At 37.0% G+C, this 17,498-nt stretch overlaps 1 protein-coding gene across 5 annotated transcripts in view; it reads right to left on the bottom strand.

Annotated features, from left to right (window-relative positions):
• The window catches only part of ANO3 (anoctamin 3), a 304,038-nt gene that overhangs the window by 214,004 nt on the left and 72,536 nt on the right, over nucleotides 1–17,498 (bottom strand). The window lies entirely within an intron of this gene.

Below are 17,498 nucleotides of genomic sequence, written 5' to 3'. Positions count from 1 at the left end.
ATGGAAAATATCTTTCTCTTTTAAGATACAGCTCCAAGATTACCTTCAAAGGCAATTTTCTAAGTAACACCTCCATTTAGAAATAATAATTCCTTTTAAATAAGAAGCCCTACAGAAATGTTTCCAATGCTCCAGAGAAACCTAATAAAATATAATTTACTGGGTTAAGAAACCAGAGGCCCAGAATGCTCAGCGACTTCACCAAGGCTACAAGACTATGAATAAGGTAGGACAAAACTCCATGTATCTAGATTTTTTTAATTCCAAATGAAATTAGAAAGCTAATCACAAGGGTAATGAACGGTAATTCTGCATTTTCTGCTGGGTTGGTGTATCTTATGAAACTTCACATCATGAAGAAGTAATTAAGAAAATAAAAAGGTAACCAGGCAACAGTAGTGCCATTTTCCTAATAACAGTATGACGGGTATTATGCAAGGATAAGTTACTTTTGCTTCAGCTGAGCTCTTGAGTATATCACACAAGATAGGTGGAACAGCTGCTGGGAATTAGCACAAAATTTCTACACACCTGTTCTGCAGAAATATATCTATAATGAAAGCTCCTAGCTGTTTGTTCCTTTATGACTGCCAAAATCCGAACGCGTAATACCCCCTGGTCCTATGAAAACATAAGGCAGAATCTGATCTGTGATCTGGCTCTAAAGAGAACAAATAAGATAAAGTTTAAGCAGAAAATTCTGTGTGTAGAACTGTACAGAATCTTGTGTCCCATAGACCAGTCAGTCCTTTGGGCTGTAGTTGTCCTATAAGTAATGAGGGGGATGGGATTGATTGTTAAAAATATTAAATGAAATTTTTATCTACTTGGATATGTTAGTTCACTATGCTGTTTTTTGTTCATATTTTCGTTTGTTCTTAAAATCAGAATCAATGTTACATGATGAAAAAGCCAAAAGAAAGCAAAATGTTAGTAATTGCCTCAGAGACATGGTATCAAACCTTTGAATCCTTATTTTTAAACATATCAACTATGGGACATTTACACAATGGAATACTACTCGGTTACAAAAAGAAAATGTTACCTTTTGCAACAGTATGGATGGACCTGGAGAACATTAAGCTAAGTGAAATAAGCCAGTCAGAGATAGGCACATACCATGAAATTTCACTCATATGTGGAATCTAATGAGCAAACTGAACTAACAAGGAAAGTGAGGACAGACTCATAGATAGAGAGCAGGATGACAGCTGTGGGGGGTGGGTTGGGGTTGGCGGGATTGAGTAAAAATAAAAAAAGAACTCATGGACATAGACAACAGTGTGATGATTGCAGGGAGAGGGAGTATAAGGGGTAAGTGGTAATGGAAAATATAATAAAGATTAAATTAAAAACATCTCTGGTAGAGCTGTAACATGATCATAAGTTTTATTAAAAATGCTTTTGAATAGAGGAGATCCAAAAATGCCTTTTTAAATATGAAGTGTATGTGTGTTCATCACATCTAGTCCACGCATTATCCCAGGTAGTTAAACCAAACTGAGGGTAAAACATGCCAAAATGGGAACTGATCTGCTTCAAGTTCATAACAATAACTTCAAGTGGGTGCTTAACATTGTCAAATAGTCAAAATAGATTTCCCTGGTTATCTTGTATTTCCCCATTCTCCTACAAGACTATTTCATATTTTATTCTATCACTTCACACTGCCTTCTAGCACCTCCTCTCCAATCCTCAGTCTTAGCTGATGATTTTGCTTCCGATTTCACTGAGAAGTTGAAAGCAATCTGAAGAAAACTTCCACAGCTTCCACCCACCCACCAGCATCTGGACTCATATTCTGACTTCATACTTGATAATCAGATAAACTAACTGCACTTCCAACTAAGCCCATCTCCTCTAGTTACGCAGTATTTACCATCCCTCTCAGCTACCTCAGGATATCAGCTCAGTAATTCCCCTGTGCTCTGTCTTTATAGGATCAAATCCAGTCTCTGCTCCCCCCTCTAGTTGGTAAATCCCATCAACATACAAGCATGCTGTTCCAATTTCTGAAAACACAGAAATAAAATTTAAAAGCAACCTCTCTCGACTCTAATTCTCCTGGTGGCTTCTTCTCAATTTAAGTGTTCTCGTTGGCTCCAAAATTCCTAAAAAGTCAAATCAATAGTTGCTATTTCTAATTCCACTTCTTTAATCTTCTTCAATGTTTTTTGTCCCTTAACTCCACTAAGATTACCAAAGTTCCCAACAGCTTCTTCGTTGTCATAGTCAATGATCAATTCTTAGCTTCCAGCTTATTGATATATTAGGGGCATTTTTGGCATAATTTCTTGTGCCTTCCTCCTTGATGCACTTTTCTCACAGGGCTTCCTGGGCTTCACATTGTCTTGGCTCTTTTCCAGCCCCGCCACATGCTCCCTCTCAGGCACCTCTGTGCATTCCTCTCACCTGTTAACTCTGGATAGGCCCATGGACCAAGCTCTGTACCCTTCTCATCTTTATCTTTATTCCCTGCTCTTGGTGATCTCATCCTGTCTCACGGTTTTAAATATGACCTATATGTGTACACCTCCTAAATGCACATTTCCAGGCCAGATATCTCTCCTTGATTCCAGGCATAGATCACAGATCTTTCTTCACATTCCATTTGATCTGAAAGAATCATGTTCAAAATCAACATTCATAAATGAACTTTCTGATATTTGCTCTCAGACCATATTCAGCCATAATTTCCCCATCTCAGCTGAAGGTTAGGTTTGGGTTTAAGTGTAAATGGACATAGGCAGATGAATTTAAAATGAAATCTAGCTAATGGAACTCCTTTGCTTGAAACTCCTCACTCAGTGAACTCCCATTTCACTCAGAGTAAATCCCTGAAGTTATTATATGACAAGCTACAAAGCCTAAAATAATTTGCTTGGCATGGCAGATATAAAAGCATCTCTCTCAAGGAACCATTTTTCCATCCCCCCTGTTGCCATGTGTGGAGACTTTGGTAGAGTACACTTCTGACCTCCGTTCCCTTGGGGAAATTTTCAGTTATTTGGGTTATGTGATTTTCAAGTTTGTTTGGGAGAAAAAGAAGCTAGTAATGCTTGGTTTCAGCAGTTTCTCCCCTGTTCTACATTTTATTCTGTTGCTCTCTCTCTCTCCTGCCACCAAATCTGGTATCTGAAACTTATGGGAGTTGCCTGAGGTTTCTTAGCCATGTCAGTTACTTGATGGATAGGTCTCAGGGTCAGAAGGAGAGGAAATTGGGGCATCTCATTTGGTCAAACATCAAAGACCCCATCTCCTAGCTTTCGTAAATTATATATCTGACTTTTTGATATCCATCTGTCAGTCTCTAGTGCTCTATTTCTCAGTTGTTTCAGAATTCTGGCAGGGAAGACAGAGGTGACATCAACAGAGGCCATTAAAATGCCAACATGTTCAAGGATTGAGATATTAGTTTCTGAGTTTCCTGGTTTTGCATGTATAGTCTGAGGGCAGGAGGGTTTAGTGGAAAAAATAGGGGACTGGTGTCAGGCAGTCTTGACTTGTAATGTCGGATGTGTTACTCACTTCATCACTCTGAGTCAAGTTATTTATGTCTCAGTCTTTTTCACAGCTACCCAGTGGCATGTGCAATGACCCCTTTCTTGCAATGTGGTGGTATTAAAAGAAATAATAGACATGGAGTGACTAGCAGAAATCTTGGTGTAAAGGTATACTCAGAATTATTATTTTTCCCTAATACATATAATCAATTTAATAAATGATTGAAATAAAGTCAGAAATAGTATTTATCAGTAGACATGAGACAATTGTTTATGATCATAAAAATAATTGAGTGGTAGCAGCATTTTGGGGAAAACGACCAGTCTTTTATTTTGAAGGAAAAGGAAAATAAATTTTCTTCTCACAAAACTGAAGTAGAATAGCGAGGAGGAAAAAAGGCATCATAAATCTGTCCAAATGTGCAGTAGCTTGTGTGGGTGGAATAAAAGGACCCTTAATTCATCCAGCCCACTGCCTGTGCTCTTCATGATGATGAGATTTATGGTTTCTGCAGGGCTGTTGTTGATCACTGTAGGACCGCAAACCAGTATCTGTCTGTGTTGGAACAGTGACACCCACTGGTTGTTCTTGGTACTGATGGAAATACTCACTACTAAAAAATATCCCCTTTGTAAAGTGAAATTCAACATGTTCTTGATAGATGTCAGCCAGGTAAAGGGGAATGCCCAAGCATATCTAAAGGCAAGAAAAGGAAATACTTAAATACTCAGAGGTGAAAAGGAATCTGCATGTGGAATAATTGAAGTAACAGGAGATACTCAGTCAGAAGATAGTACATAAGCAGTGATTGCTGACTTTAATTTACAGGAACTAATCTCATCGAGTAACTCCTAAAGTACATCAACTAAGTATGCGAACCAATATAATTTTATGAGTTTTCCAATATGGAATGAGCTGCCTTGGTTGTGGCTTCCTATCTCTAGAGCTCCTCGAATAAATTTTGAACAGTTGTGAATTATAGTAGCCATAGAGAGGGTTCATGCAGAGCATGAGGAATTCTAGGTGACTTTTACATGTGTTCCAGCTTCCAGTTCCTGACACTTGAGGGCTCAGAGCAAAGCCACATTTATGTGCCTTGGAAGCTAATACTATTTTTTCATAGTGAAACCCGATTCCTTTGTTTATATGTAAATTATGAAAACTTCTAAAAATTGTTAGGGCCTTATTCATTTTGGAAATAGGAGTACTTGCCAAATCAGTGCCTTTGCTATCATTCATCAATAATTACTCACTGCAGTGAGATGTAATAGAAGCATCTACAACTTCTCACCTAGGTGATGATTTTCTGTCACGTAACACAAGACTAGCAAGAACGACTGACCCCTGTCCTTCCTCTAACCTTTAACAGTAGTGAAACCTTCAAGCCTCATGGTAAAACCATCCCCGGCTCGAGGAGGAGCTCAGTCTGTGTGAACGAAGGGCAGGACTCTGCTGGGACAGCATCTTCACACTTTCTCTCCCTTTCAGGCTGGTCAACCAGAGGCATGATTTCAGTGTCAGTGACTTCAATATGTTGCATTAAAGGGAAGGTCAATTAATCTAAGGTCAGCGCCAGCACTGGCATCTCATTTCGACGTTCTGTCATCTTTTATTTTAGAGATATTTACATTCAATGACAGAAACTGCGAACTTGCCCAAGGCATGAGGGTTTTAATAAACTCATTCATAAAATGAGAGCTTGTTGTCCTTAGGCGCCCAAAACATTTTATATATAAATCAATGTATGTAAGATCAGTAATCTTACTACCCATTGCCACTTTATTACAGTGACTATTAGGCCAACTCATTTTCTTTTCTTTATTAAAAACCCCACATATTTAGGCAGTGAACAGCACTGGCAACACTGTGTTTAAGTAGCTGTCTACCATTGCCTTTTCCAGTTAGCATTGGACCGTACTTATTTGAAGAGCATTTCCAGTCTCAAAAGTAGAAACAGAATCAGCTCTGTGGATTGAGAGCAGGAGGAACAACAATCTCAATAAGAACAGAGAAGCTGGAGGCGTGGGTCAGGAGCGGAGGGGAGGGAGGAATTTGGCCCCAAGTATTCACTGGCCTGTTTTTTGGGGACTTATTTCCAAACAATAAAATCTGTAAGCGCAAACCCAGAGATAAGACACCTTGGAAAATTTCAGTCTGATCTAATATTTGGTGGAAAAATGAGCTGATTTATTTCACATTTTGACTTTTTATAGAAATAAGTAACTTTTAAATGACTTTTTAAAGAAACAGCCATAACTTCTTCTACTATATGTTACCTTTAAGTGTGATGAAATACATTTAAAGCCTTTTACTAGCCTTGCTGTTTTCCATTAATCTCTTGACTTAAATGACTTTGATTGTGGCCAGAACTTCATCTCAAGAGGATTATTAAAACACATGTTAGAGAAGTGACAGAAGTGGGAGATTCTCAACTGATGACTCTGCACTCATTGTGTCAGATATTTCTGCCTCTTAGAGGCATGCAGAAAGGAAGAAGGAGAGAAAGAAAAAAGAAGGAAAAAAGAAAGGCACACACTTTTTTTTTTCAATTTTTGAAGTTTCAGAGAATCATGAATCAGACTGTGGTAGATGACGGGCTTTCTTTCCCAGTGAGGGGCAGCCATTGGGTAGGTGTTCGAATCAGAACAGGGGCTTCATCTTGGTTTTGTCAGTTCTGTGGTGTGACCCTGGGAAAGTTGCTTAATCTACTGAGCCTTTTGTTACCCATTTGGACAGTGGTAATGATAATTACTACAGCAAGAATAATACCTAACCCAGTGCTGCTTTGAGGTTTCAGAGAGGTCATGTTCTGCAAAGCGCCAGCACAGTAGTTGTTGCAGATCAACCCTGAAATGATAGGGATTCGAAAACAGCTCAATGACCATCAGTTTTTTAAATTCCATGTTGAAAATATGATCAGAGGACAAAGGCTTGTCACCATATATTCGGGGTAAGTTGGCTTCTGAACCCTAAGAAAGATTATAAATCGCAATTTCTCACACGGTGGACAACAGTCCTTCAAAAACACTTTGTTTCCATAGAGGCCGCTTTCCACCCCTGTTCTTTCAGCTTCTGGCTCCCACCCGCCCACACCTCTCTGCAACAGGCCACCCTCCTGTGGCCTCCTCCACCGAACACACGGGGGCGCTCACACTGAAGCGTGATCAGACACACTGGCCACGGCAGGGAGCCAAGAATATTTAGGTGAATAACACAAAGCACCAGTTATGGCACCTGAGTGAGTTATCTAATCATTTTCAGAATTAGTTTCCTCACCTATGTATTGGTATTAGCAATGCCAGTCTCAGGGATTACACTTAATAATAATCTAACAATATATGCTGAGCACATGGGTATAGAATTGATGCTCGAGAAAGGTTAATTACATTTTCTGTCTTCTGGTTAAGTTTCTCCATCTGTAAAATGATGGGTTTGCATAGGTGATTTTTAAGATCCTTCTTGACATGACAAATCCTGTCTGTGTATATCAGTATTTCCATAAAATAATCTCTCCCCACCCCAGGATTTCTCATACTGCAAAGCAAAGCAGTGAAAAATGACTCCAACAACAGCAGTAACAGGAACAAAAATAGAATCCTTGGATTTGCTCTAGACTCAAGATGATCTATGAACAAGCAAATAAACAACAATAAACTACAGGAGCATAGATCTCATATTTTCCTAGTAATGTAAAATCTAGATAAAGCAAATGGGCACAACAACTGAACCAGGTTGTGAAAAATCACTCAGGATTTAGGAAAAGGGGGGCATTGAAACGATAGGGTGACAGACCGAGTTTCAGAGTGATACCATCAACCACTCTTCTTGTTTTCCTATTTAAAAGGTAGGGTAATGAATTTACTATGAATTGCTATGACAGATCATGCTTTAGATCCAAGGTCCTGGCAGACAGCCCTACTTATGCTGAGCAGCTTGCTTCCTCATATCTGAAGAAAGGAGTCTGGTGAGCAAGTATGAAAGAGAGAATGCTCTTGAATTGGCAACTAATAGGTTCTGCCCTTTCTACCCACAAGTAGTTTCTGCTCTAACCAATGAATTTGAACCACAGAGGGCATTATATAAAAAGTGCTTGTAAATGCATTGTGTAAGGTAAGAAATACAGTCTACTGTGTAACACTTTAAGTAATATGTTCCTTTCTGGCAAAGGCCCATCAATAAAGTATGGAACAAACTTTCACCTGGTTTATCATGCTTATATAAAGGAAGATACATACCACTAAATTTATAGTCATTATAACATTTTAAAAAACCTTGAACTAAATACCTAGTGGAAAGTCATGTATAAAATAGAAAGGGATTCATTCTGGGAACACACAGAATATAATATTGGTCAATGGTGATAAGTTTGCTCATTGACACGAGTCAAGAAGAGCTGTATGTGTAAGAGTTAATGTAGAAGAGGGCTATACACATGATTGATGTCATTATTACTGTATACTTACTTTTTCTTTCTTACAAATGTCGATGCTGAAGGTTTAGAATTTAATGAATATAAAATAGCTCACACTTCCAAGGGAAATCATGTTAAACTCCACAATAGCAAGATTTGTTCTAACTGGGTTTGGGGGATTCTCTTAATCTTCTAAGTTTATATTCAGAATTTTTGTGTATGAGAAAATACATATGTTTGTTCTGGTGAGTTGATCCATAACTTTCATCCAGTTTTCAAAAGAGCTAAAGTTTTAATAGTTTTTAAAACTTTAAATAGCTAGTCAGCAGAATGCTAGATGGATACATTTCTAATCACTGTAAAATAAAAAAAAATGATAAATAGGCCAAACTGACTTAAAAACACCTTTATTTATTCATATATAGTTTTTATTTCATAAACTGGTACAATAATTCTTAAGCATAATTAGGTTTGAAAACACTAAGTAGAACTAAATAAAAAATAATATTATATGGATATTTTGTCTTCAAAACCTTTTTGCCTTTAAGATATATATTATTTTCTTAGTAATAATAAATAAAAGGGAGCAGAATTTAAAAACCCTCTTGGGTTTTAAAATTAAAGCATTATGCTAAGCGAAATAAGCCAGGAGGTGAAAGACAAATACCATATGATCTCGCTTTTAACAGGAACCTAAAAACAAAACAAACAAACAAGCAAAATATAACCAAAGATACTGAAAGAGAGGACAGGCTGACAGTGACCAGAGGGGAGAGGGGAGGGAATTTCAGGGGAGAATGGGAAGGGTTTACAGGAACAAGTATAAAGGACACATGGACAAAAACTAGGGGGGAGTGGAAATGGGAGGGAGGTGGGGAGGGCTGGGGGGTGTGGGCTGGGATGGGAGTAAAAGACAGAAAACTGTACTTGAACAACAATTAAAATAAAAAAGAATATGTAAAAAAAAAATAAGGCAAACTATGACCTGGTAGGCATTTCTGATTTTAAGTTTGAAGCAAGACAATACTTTTTAAATAACTTGAAATTCTTTTAGAAACAAATAGTTTTGCTATAGCAAAACATCCCATATATCTAAAAATCACCACATTATGCAAAATGCACAATTAAAGCTACAGCTTACTGTAAAATGGGCTTAGGGACAACACTCAAAAACTTAGGTCACCTAAAAATTGAAGCCTAATAAAAAGGAAGCACAGTTGTATATATTGAATGGTTAACATACATAAATACTACAATAAGGTGACATTTGACAGAGACCTGAAGTTTGCTTGTGGAACTGGCCATTGAAGGAGTTGTCAATTTTGAAGTGTTGGAAGGAGGGTCATCTGAAATCCAATGGGAATTTGCAATGGCGATGTGGATGGGCGAGGCTCGTAGCACATGGAGACAGGTTTAGCTGGTAGAGGTCTGTGGTGTTGGGGCGGGATGCATATCTACCAGTGTGTTGTGTTCCCCTATGGGGCTGGCTTCAGCTGGGTGCAGTTTTCTGTGTGCACCTAGTGTTTCCTGCAGATACACTTATACACAAGGAGAAGCACTCCTTATATAAAGAAGAATTAACCCTAATGCCTAACACCTTCTCAAAATATAAGAATATAGATTACTTCTCAACTAATTGTAATGGCCTAGTGTTACCTGATACTAAAAACAAGGACCACTCAAGAAAATAAAACTAAAGACCAAACTCTATTGTAAATATAGATGCAAAATCCTCAACAAATCTCCAAATAATAGCAAAGCAAATCCAGCAACACATAAAAAGGATTATACTCCATGACCTAGTGGGATTTTTCCCCAAAAAAGAGATTGCTGTAACTTATGAATGTCAGCCCACACAGTACGCCGTGTTCATAGAATAAAAGACAAAAGTCATGTGACCACTTCCACAGACATGCACATACAGATAACTTGATACAGTCTACAGGGTTTTCATGATAAAAAAACACTCAACAAACTAGGAATAAAAGAGAAATTACTTAACCTTAGAAAAGGTTTCTATAAGAAACTCACAGCTAACACATACTTAATGGTGAAAGAGTAAAGCTTTTACCCTAAGATCAGGAATAAGAAGAGGTATCCACCATTGTTTCTATTTCCCACTTTCCTGGAGGTTCTAGCAAGAAAAAAATTAGTCAAGAAAAAGAAATATGGTGTTTCTTTTAGATTATATATAGTCTTTAGATTATATTTGCATTAGATTGGAAAGTAAAACTGTATGTGTAGATAATTTAATTATATATATACACATATATGTACATATATACACATATGTATATAACCCTAAGAAATACACTGAGAAACAATTAAAACTTATCTGAAAAATAAATTGTATATTTATGCATTGGCAATAAATGACTGAAAACAAAATTAAGAGAACAATTCCATTAACAATACTATCAGCAATTATACAACATTTAGGAATAAATTTAACAAAAGAATTACCTTCCTATATCTTTAAACTTGTACCATTAAATCACAAACACTGTTGAAAGACATTTTCAGAATCCTAAGTAAATGGAACTAAGTCTCACATTCATGGATCCGGAGAATTAATGTTAAGATGGCAACACTCTCCAGGCTGATCTATAGTTTCAGTGCCATCTCTGTCCACATTCCAGCCGGTGTGTGTGTGGGTGCGAAAACTGAGAAGTCAATTTCAAAATTCACATGGAAATGCAAGGGACCCAGAAAAGCCAAGACTATTTTGAGAAAAAAAAAACAAACTGGGGAACTCAAACTTCCAATTATCTAAACATACCACAAAGCTACAGTAATGAAGACACTCTGGGACTGGTGTAGGTTAGACATATTAGTCTAAAAATCAATCTTTATTTTAATAGACAACTGATTTTCAACAAAAGTGTCAAGACAATTTGATTGGGAGAGAGTAATCTATTCAAGAATTATGCTTGAACTAGATAGACACATGCAAAGGAATAAAAGTAGACTAGATTAATTTCATATATAAAAATCACACAATCACAGAATGAAATATGAGCTAAAACTAAAACCTTTAGAAGAAATGTCAGAGCAAGTCTTTGTGACTTTACCTTTGGCAGTGACTTCTTAGGTATGACATTAAAAAGCACAAGTTACAAAGGAAAATTAGATAATGTTGATGCCATCAACTCAAAAGTTTTGAATTTCAAAATACATTATCAAGAAAGTGGAAAGATAACCCCAGAGAAAGGAGAAAAATACTCGCAGACTATGTAACTGCTGAGAGACTAGTCTTCAGAATACATACCAAATACTTAGAATGCAACATTTTAGGAGCTCTGTACCCGTCATAGAAAGGAAAGCCAACCCACATTGCCTGGGACTCTCGTTATACAGAATGGAGTGTTAACAGCAATATTACCGTTTTCTGAGAATTTCAGGCTACATCAAACACCTACTGGATCACAATCTATATTTTAATAAGAACTCGGAGTGATTTTTGCAAAGGTTTGGGAAACACCATTCTACAACCAATGCTTTTCAGAATTGGCTGCACATTGGAATTGCTTGGGCTAATGCCTGGGTTTCAATCCCAGAAATACTGAATTAATTAGTATGAAGTGTGGCCTGAGTATCCGAGACTATTAACATTTTCCGAAATTATTTCAATATGTAGCCAGAATTCACAGTCAGAGCTAACTACTGACATATCCCAGGCTTTTACGCCCCCAAATAATAATATCTTTTATGAGCTCCGAATACAAAAATGTTAAAATCTATCAAATACACATCTTTTGTGGTTAAGGAAGTTTTCTTCCCCTGAGTGTATTTTGACATTCTGTTTTTGGAGCCTCCTGGGCTCTGTCTCCAACTGTAATTTCAGGATGTGGTGAACTGACCTGCTTATTTTCAGATGGACAACAAAAGGTTGATTTCCCAGCAGGCCAAGCTAATAGCCATCTGTTAGGATGGAACAGAGCCAATTCAAAAGGTGGTATTCACCACTTTATCTGGTATCAGGAGGCAACAAATGAAACGCAAGGGCCTTTCAGAACTCACAACACCTCATGCATCAGATCCCTGTGCCCAAATTAGAAACACATGCTTCACTGGAAGGGCGCTCCTCTGCTGGTGCCTTAGGGAGGACTCCACTTTGAGCGATGCCTTTATCACTCATGCCTTTCCACGGACCGCTGCTACGCTGCTGCTACTGTCCTTATGCGGCATTTCATGATTCAGCATATGACAAAGGGAAGGGACGCCCAGGGTTGCTCTGAACTGCATGCATTTGAAACCTACACTTCATATCTAACAGAAGTGAGATTCTACGTAAGATTCTACGTAAGATTCTACGTCTGTGTAAAGTAATTAGGTCGACTGGCACCCAACTGGTTGCTATTATTATTGTTTTTATGTTTATGCTTATTTTGTGTTGTGTATTACATTGGAGATACCCTCAAGTGCTTTGAAAACTCGCTGCGGTAAAAAAATATTTTATCTTCCATAATGTGTGCCTTTATGTGAAAAACGGATTTGGGGACCATTTTAAAAAGTACCCTTTAATTGTATTTGAGTATTTATTAGATAGTCACTTAAAATAAAAAATAAAGAGCACAGTGAATATGACAACAATGTGATTTTTATACACCTTAAGATAATAACAATAGTTTTATGAAATTTTAAAAAATCTTGTATGCCTTACTTACTAAAATATTTTCAGATTCTTCTTCCACTGCAGTTTTAGATAATTTGTTTCCAATTATGTAAATAGTAAGAGTTATTTCCCCTTTGTTCTTTACATTTTCCTTTGTTTTCTACTTTTTCTCCTTTCAAAAGATTTTGATCAAGACACTAGGCTCCTGTGCAAAAGGAGCACACAATTTTCTAAAATATTACTCAGTGAGTAAATTTTATTAAGGTTAAATCTGTGGGTGACAAGTAGGTACTGACTTTACCGTAGTTATCAAAAATTGAACACAGTAAAGAGAAAATAAAACGCATTGCAGTAGCGCCCTCTAGTGGAAATTCTGAAGGCAAGGAAGCTCTAACGATAGTGCAATTCATAGGTTCTTTGACACCAACTATTTCAAATATCCAAAAACTTAATGGAAGGAAGAAAGATAAGTATTCAAAGTGTGCATTTCTTAGGGCAATAAATCCAATAAGAAATTGAGTTATATTCTTTCACTTCTAAATTGAAGGATTCAAAGAAAGTTAAAGCTTTATCATTATTATTCACGTTCATATACAAGTAATGGGTATAAAAACATTCACCTCAGAGGGTGGCTTTCAGGGTTAAACAAAATCTGTTTCTCCCTCAGTCTTTCTCCACATCAAATTTGAATGCTCTTTCTCCTGTGACTCACATTCTTTTCTACTAACCAGCCGTTAACCATTTATTGTATGCCAGTGGGCTCCATCTGTAACCTATTACTGAGTGCAAGTCACCATCACCCGCTTCCCGCACTGACGGATCGGCCTCCTAACTGGCCTCCCCACTTCCCTGCAGCGCACAAGACATTCAGCTTTATAGACTGAATGGAAAATATCTCATGTCAGCTGCAGATACAACCGTGAAATTGCTCCCACTGCACTTGGAACCCTCCTCGCCCTGGCCTCCAAGACTGCGGTGACTCAGTGATTCGGAGGTGTCTGCCCCACCGAGTCACATCCTATCACCCACCTAACCACTCTATTCAGCACGATGCTTTTCTCTCAGTTGCCCCAAACAGGTTACGGTATTTTAAGTCTCAAGGTCTTTGCATGAATGGATCCCCACCCCCTTTTTCTGTCATTTTTCTTGTGTCTAGTTCTTTTTCATCTTGAAGGTCTGAGCTTACATGTTTTACTGGTCTCTGTACCTAGACTGGGTCTCCAATCTCTAGGTTTTTTTCTCATAGCACCTTGTTTGTTTCCTTCAGAGCACTGATTACAATTTGTAGTTGTTAGTTTAATTGTGTATTATGGTTATTGCTTATTTATTTTAATTAATTAGTTAATTAATTAATTAATATCCCTAATTAAATTTTAATGTATCGAGTCTGTCTTTATGATGACAGATTTCTAGTATACTGAAGAATGGGTGCTTTTAAGTATTTATTAAGTGGATTCAAAGACCGATACAAACCGTCAATCCTTTTCTCTTTCCAGGAAGATGTGGGCTCTATTAGTTCTCATTTTTACTGGCAATTATGAGCTGCTATAATGTTGAACTAATCGTTAAATGCCTTGACAATTGCTTGCAGAAGAAATTCATGCTGAAGATAATAAAGTTTAAGAACTAGGATCCCTCATTTTCCCTGGACCTTACAAGACCAAAAAAGGAACACGAGAAACATGCTCACATTGTCATACTTTTTTTCAGTTTTTTAAAGTTATGGTTATGCTAACAGATTGGTACATGAGTGACATCAGTTCAAAGAGGTTTCAAAGTTAGTTTCTGCACCAGAAAATGCAATGACATCACATAGCTCATATACGAAGGGGAATCAAAATACAATTCTCCATTTTTCATAGAAATCCTAAAATTTTGCATAGTGATATTAATAACAAGTTGTAAAAAATTATAAAATAACAACAATTTAAAATATTTTATCAATTTTGAGGAAGCAGTGAGTTTATCTCATTTTTTCTGTAGGAAATGTTACAAAACTACACTCAAAAATATCCAAGGACCATGTAGTCAAAATGTAAGAAAGGAATTATAGAGTCAAGACAAATGGTTACTTAAAATGTGCTATTTTCTCTGGACTTTGTAATTTTTTATTATTTTTGTCACTTTAAAAAATTATAATTTGCTTTTGGTTTATTTTATCATTCACTTTCTAACTCTGTATTTGTAATTTTGTATTTTTTAAATGACTCCCAAATTAAAGACTACTGAGGCTTCATGAAACCTCAGTTTTTCCCCTGATGCTTGGCTGAAGTGATAAATAATAAATATTGTTTCAGCTGAATACATTAGAGATATATTCTTGTGTTTTCAATTTTATTTAGCCAGCTTAGTCTACTTACTTTTTTGATGCTACACTCTGGACCTACACAATGCCAGGGATAACAGATTAAACTCTTTGATTATAAAAATGTATTACCTTGTCCTTTTCAGGAAGGAATAAATACACATGATAAGATTTTAAAAGTTGAGAAGAAATAAAAAAAAGAAAGTATTTTTGGAGAAAAGATGAATCCAAAAGTGCAATTAATATGCAGAGTGCAGGCTCTGTGGTCTCTAGTTTCATTAGAGTTTGGCAACAAATTTGCCCCTGACTTTCCTACCAGCTAAAAAAAAAAAAAAAAAAAAAGACATACACAAAGACACAGGAGTCTGATAATCTATTAAGAAAAAAGAATAAAAAAAGCAAAAATCTGCTTGCTTAGGAAAAGCTCAGTTCAGATTGGCCCCTGGGCCTCAGATACATGTTTTCTTCGGTATGTTATGAGGAGGACAGTCCGTGGTCATATGAACAGCATTGTCAACTATATTTTCAATGGAAAACAAGGAGTTTCAGAAGTTTTTGTCTAACACCCTGCGATGGCTGATGATGTAATAATTGCAAAGTGAAATTCAAGAAAAAAAGAGTTCTATTGATGGCCAAATGAATGTAGCCCAAGCCCTGCCTCACAGTTCCCTGCTGCTAATGCAAATTCCAGAATAGGTTAAACGGTATATAGGTGCAAAGTAATGGTTTGTATTTTTCTTTCTTTCACACAGGAAGATAGGGATTACAGCTGATCTAGGAAGTTTTATCACTGCTGAGGTATTGTTTTAGTATTTGCATGAGCCGGGCTGGGGCAGATATCTTCTAGAAGAGATGAGAATCCTAAGGAAAGACACTTGCCTGGCTATAAAACCTGCGTAGCTCTAGTTATGGGAGAGGTCACAGAAGGACAAAGGGCAAAGTTATGTCTTCCACAATATTTTTGGGGACTTAACCTAGCACATAAGCACATAACCTAACACTTGGGCTTTATAATTCTATGTAATCTTTTGCTACACAGAGGTATTTCAGACTTCTTGCCAATATACTTTGATAAAATCTCCTATAAACGTTCTGCTAGCCCTTGTTGACCTAAGTAAAAATTACTATCGTGGAGTAAAAAGTAATAATATTTTACTCCAGTTTAGAGTATCTTTGCCAAATTTTAGATTTGAAAGCTTCAAGTTTTCTATAAACTTTTAAACTGAATGTGAAGAAGAGTTTCTCTCAAATCATCTGGGATGGAGTTTGGACACAGCTGAAGCTTGTGACAATTGGGAGGTAGGGTCCCTTTAGGCCTACTTTAATTATTTTTCTCTTTATTTTCCTATTCTCACCAGGAATTAAGATTGAATTGGAAATGCTCTTCCAATGATGAATTTGAGGAGAAAATAATTATTTTCTATTCATTCATTCACTTGTGTCTTTACAGGAATTAATTGAGTTCCTGCTATAGTATTATATATGCCTGAAGATTCAGAAGCCAGCCTGCCTGTCCTTTATAAACTGTATGACCTTGGACAAATTACTTAGCCTTTTTAATCTTCATTTCTTTATCTGTAAAATAGAGATAATAATGTTACCTTTTTCATAAGATTATAGTAAGAATTAAGTGATTCACTACACAGAAAGTACTTGGAACAGTGTTTGGTGCACAGTAAAGTATTATCACTACTATGTGCCAAGTGCTGGGGATGAAACAATGGCAGAAACAGACATTACACTTGTTCTTACCGATTTTGGCAGCTGTAGCAATGAGCCTGTCAGCTCTCTGACTCCAGGGAGCATGAAAGATGGCTGCCCAGTTGCTGTGCTGTGCTCTAAAATCTATTATTATTTTTTTTAAAGAGGCTTGTCAGCTGCTCCCTGCCAGAAATTGAGTGTAGCAGGGATATCATGGAAGCACAGTTCCTGGTAAATGGAGACCTCTTCTGACAGATGGTGTTGATGCCAGGACAGATAAATGGATAGCAGGGTCTAGGAATCATGGAAGGTGGGGGGTTAGGGGTGGATGTGATTATAAAAAGGTAGCACAAGAAAAATCTCCACGGTGATGTAATAGTTCTGTATCTTAATTTCAGTAGTGACTACATGACTTTACACATGTAAGAACATGTGTAAAGTCATGTAGAACTATGCACACATCCTGTCCCAAAGAGTCTCCTGGTGTTCATATTATACTACCATTCCACTTGCAGTAACACTTGGGGAAAATTGTCATCGAAGCTGGTAAAGTGGGCAATTTCTAAAAAAATCCCTCCTTTGCAAAAAGCAGTAAGAAAACTGACAAACATGGTCAGAATTAGCTTTTTCAGAACTTTAGAAATGAACCAAAAGTTCACAGAAATCCAAGAGTTTCATCAAGAAAAATGGTTGAATCTCATTAAAAGCAGCAAGTTTGGGGGTGTTATAACTTACTTTATTCCTATCTAATCTTCTAGCTCCAGAGTAACTTTAAGCCACAATAGCCCATGTAGTCACCAGGCTGTGAAGTACAGCCCAGGAAATACAGTCAGTAACACTGTGATAACTGGGGATGTTGCCCGTGAGTACTTGAAGCATTGGAGGGGGGGACCATTTTGCGAGGTATGTGATTTTGGAACACCTGAAACTAATGTAGAATAATATTGAATAGAAATTGTAAT

The sequence above is a fragment of the Phyllostomus discolor genome, chromosome 6, assembly GCF_004126475.2.
Source record: "Phyllostomus discolor isolate MPI-MPIP mPhyDis1 chromosome 6, mPhyDis1.pri.v3, whole genome shotgun sequence".
NCBI classification, from domain to species: Eukaryota; Metazoa; Chordata; class Mammalia; order Chiroptera; family Phyllostomidae; genus Phyllostomus; species Phyllostomus discolor.
Note: the sequence above shows the minus strand (reverse complement) of the source record. Positions and strands in the feature narration are given on the sequence as shown.